Raw genomic sequence first — 3,849 nt, 5'->3', positions numbered from 1 at the left:
TGCCCACCTTTTTAAACAAGAAAACTGGGAGCTGATGTTGTTAAAGCTCACTACCAGCTGCTTTTGATTGGCAAGAAAACCTTGGCAGAGTGTGTACAGTAGGTCTAAAGAAAATTGCAGCAGCTCAGTCCAGCAAACTTGGAAGGATCAAAAACATTGCCCGCTTCAGGAAGGACAAAGAGTGTAGGAACTTCTAACAAGCAGATAAAACTTATTTACTTTATATTTCTTTGTTACACATACAATGCAAGAATCAAGATAACGCAGAAACAAAAGATTAACGGTTTACTTGGATAATTTAATAACTCAACTGGAGCAACGGTTTACTTGAATAAATTAACAACTCAACTGGAGCAAACTAAATATAAAATATAAAGCATAATTTACTTACAAGTCACAAGCTCACTACATATGAATCAAACGTACTCACTCGCTCACAAGTCTTGGCCGGTCAACCATCCGTACTCACCGCCTCATTCATAAGCTCTGCCAAATCTTTTCATACACAAGAAAGTTCTATCACACCACACGCACACACTCACACCAGATGCATGCACGCACCACAAACAGCGCGCCGCGCCTGATACGTTTGAAACCTCTGTTACGTAATTAAACAGCGATGCGTCGCTTACAAGCACACCATAGCCTAACGCTACACTATATACATGTACGCCCACACAAGAATACGCCTATCGTTACAATCGCTCATTTACACATAGAAAGCCCAAAACACAAGGTATTGTCCAAGACACAGATGATAGGGATGACATGGATGATGACAGCTATGACACCAGAGAAAGCACTGCTTTCCTGTTCATCCATCAGACCAGCCAGCAACAACTGCTTTTAAAGCGTTATGGAGACATGGTACTCATTGATGCCACCTACAAGACCACAAAATATGCTCTGCCTGTTCTTGGTATTTGTGAGGACCAAGGTTGGTTATAGTCCTGTGGCTGAATTCATCACAGAGAATGAAACGACTGTTGTGATAACAGAGGCCCTTGACATCATCAAAGATGGAACCTTGAATGGAACCCCAAGTTCTTCATGCTTGACTATTCCGAACAAGAATACCAAGCACTGCATGCAGTGTTTCCAGGTACACAGAAGTTTTTATATGCCTTTCAAATGGAACAGGCATGGTTGCATTGGAGCAAGGAAAGTAAGTTAACTCAACCCTACACAAAGTTATTAGTACTTTTCTTTTTAAAAGTTTTTAGCAAAGCCGCACAGCAAGAGGTTCCTAGTTTGATTCCTGGTCAATGCACCTGTGTTATGTCCTTTTGCAAAGCACTTATTATCTCTTTGCCGACAAAGTTGGTGAAGAGGGGACATAACACCGTTACTGTTCATCTGTTTATTTGTCTGTTGGTCCATTTGTCTCTCTGTATGTTCACACGTTAGCCGTCCCTCTGTATGTAAATCTGTCAGATCAACCTCCACAAAGCGTCTGGAAAAGAAGTAAAGAAAAACAATAGTGTCAATAGAATAGAGTGGAAATATAATAGACTTTAATAACATTTGATTTGGTTAATAGGTAAGCCCTATTTGGTGTCTATGGGAAAAAAGTTGAGCATGTTTCTTTTAGAAACTTATGTCAGACTAAAATAAAGGCTAGGTGTGTTGAATTGCAATAGAGTGAGTAAAGGTTGTAATTAAGGTTGGACTGACTAAATGGTTAGAAGTATATTTGGTAGATCAGTGGATGGCAAAAGGTGGGTGGGGTTAGTAGGTGAATGAATGGAGGTATGTGAATGGTGTGTTAGATGAATTGGGTATGGTAGATTAATGGGGCACAGTGAGGAATAAAGCATTGGATTAATGGAGCATGGGAAGTGAATGAATGATGACTTGGTATTTCATTCTGAGGGTTCCACTGAGATAAGTGTCAAGGTGTTTCGACAACACAGCTAGTTGAGGCTGCGTGTCAAGGTGTTTCGACAACAAAACTTTGTATTGCATTCTGAGGGTTTCACTGAGGTTAGTGTCAAGGTGTTTCGACAACGCAGCTAGTTGAGGCTAGTTTGAAGGTGTTTCGAAAAAAAAACTTGGTAATGCATTCTGAGGGTTTCACTGAGATTGGTGTCAAGGTGTTTCGACAACCCAGCTAGTTTAGGCTAGTTTTAGGGTGTTCCGACAACAAAGAGATTAGTGTCAAGGTGTTTCGACAACGCAGCTAGTTTCAGGGTGTTTCGACAAAGGAGCTAGTTGGTCAAGGTGCTTTGACAACGCAGCTAGTTGAGACTAGGTTCAAGGTGTTTTGACAACAAAGAGATTAGTGTCAAGGTGTTTCGACAACGCAGCTAGTTGAGGCTAGTTTGAAGGTGTTTTGACAACAAAACTTGGTATTGCATTCTGAGGGTTTCACTGAGGTTAGTGTCAAGGTGTTTCGACAACACAGCTAGTTGAGGATAGTTTCAATGGTGTTTCGACAACAATACTTGGTAATGCATTCTGAGGGTTTAATTGAGGTTAGTGTCAAGGTGTTTCGACAACAGAGCTAGCTCAGGCTAGGTTCAAGGTGTTTCGACAACAAAACTTGGTATTGCATTCTGAGGGTTTCACTGAGATTAGTGTCAAGGTGTTTCGACAACGCAGCTAGTTTAGGCTAGTTTTAGGGTGTTCCGACAACAAAGAGATTAGTGTCAAGGTGTTTCGACAACGCAGCTAGTTTAGGCTAGTTTTAGGGTGTTCCGACAACAAAGAGATTAGTGTCAAGGTGTTTCGACAACGCAGCTAGTTTCAGGGTGTTTCGACAACGCAGCTAGTTGGTCAAAGTGTTTCGACAGCGCAGCTAGTTTCAGGGTGTTTCGACAACGCAGCTAGTTGGTCAAGGTGTTTCGATAACGCAGCTAGTTGAGACTAGGTTCAAGGTGTTTCGACAACAAAGAGATTAGTGTCAAGGTGTTTCGACAACGCAGCTAGTTGAGGCTAGTTTGAAGGTGTTTCGAAAAAAAAACTTGGTAATGCATTCTGAGGGTTTCACTGAGATTGGTGTCAAGGTGTTTCGACAACCCAGCTAGTTTAGGCTAGTTTTAGGGTGTTCCGACAACAAAGAGATTAGTGTCAAGGTGTTTCGACAACGCAGCTAGTTTCAGGGTGTTTCGACAAAGGAGCTAGTTGGTCAAGGTGCTTTGACAACGCAGCTAGTTGAGACAAGGTTCAAGGTGTTTTGACAACAAAGAGATTAGTGTCAAGGTGTTTCGACAACACAGCTAGTTGAGACTAGGTTCAAGGTGTTTCGACAACAAAGAGATTAGTGTCAAGGTGTTTCGACAACGCAGCTAGTTGAGGCTAGTTTGAAGGTGTTTTGACAACAAAACTTGGTATTGCATTCTGAGGGGTTTCACTGAGGTTAGTGTCAAGGTCTTTCGACAACACAGCGAGTTGAGGCTAGTTTCAGGGTGTTTCGACAACAAAACTTGGTATTGCATTCTGAGGGTTTCACCAGGACACAGTGATTCAAACACTTGGAATTCCATGCAGGGTGTTTCGACACCACATCACAGACACAGTGATTCAGACACCTGGTACAGCGCACTGAGTGTTTCGTGTACCATCTTTACCTAGGGCCTAGATCTGAGGGTTTCGCTTACCTTAGTGATGCAAACAGTTAGTACCGCACACTGAATGTTTCGTTTTCCATCATTTGGTGACTTGATTTTATGCATTTCGTTTTAAAAATGCTCTAAAAGTAACTAGCATCTTCATCTCTATCCCCAACACATCCCAAAACTCCACAATACGATCAGCGAATCTGAAACGGAAGTGACGTTAGAGGTCAACTGCTGTGTTGTCGAAACACCTTGGAACTAACCTCAGCCCTAGCTGTAAACACACTGACCC

At 42.0% G+C, this 3,849-nt stretch overlaps 1 long non-coding RNA gene across 1 annotated transcript; it reads right to left on the bottom strand.

The window, feature by feature from the left end:
• Window positions 1-277: 277 nt before the first annotated feature.
• On the bottom strand, window positions 278-3,759 carry LOC139971817 (uncharacterized). The gene is made up of 2 exons (XR_011794492.1): window positions 3,600-3,759; window positions 278-1,453 (listed from the first exon to the last, which is right to left on the bottom strand). It is a non-coding gene; the product is annotated as an uncharacterized lncRNA (long non-coding RNA).
• Between the last annotated feature and the right edge of the window lie 90 nt (window positions 3,760-3,849).

This window comes from Apostichopus japonicus, chromosome 8, assembly GCF_037975245.1.
Source record: "Apostichopus japonicus isolate 1M-3 chromosome 8, ASM3797524v1, whole genome shotgun sequence".
Classification (NCBI taxonomy): Eukaryota; Metazoa; Echinodermata; class Holothuroidea; order Aspidochirotida; family Stichopodidae; genus Apostichopus; species Apostichopus japonicus.
Note: the sequence above shows the minus strand (reverse complement) of the source record. Positions and strands in the feature narration are given on the sequence as shown.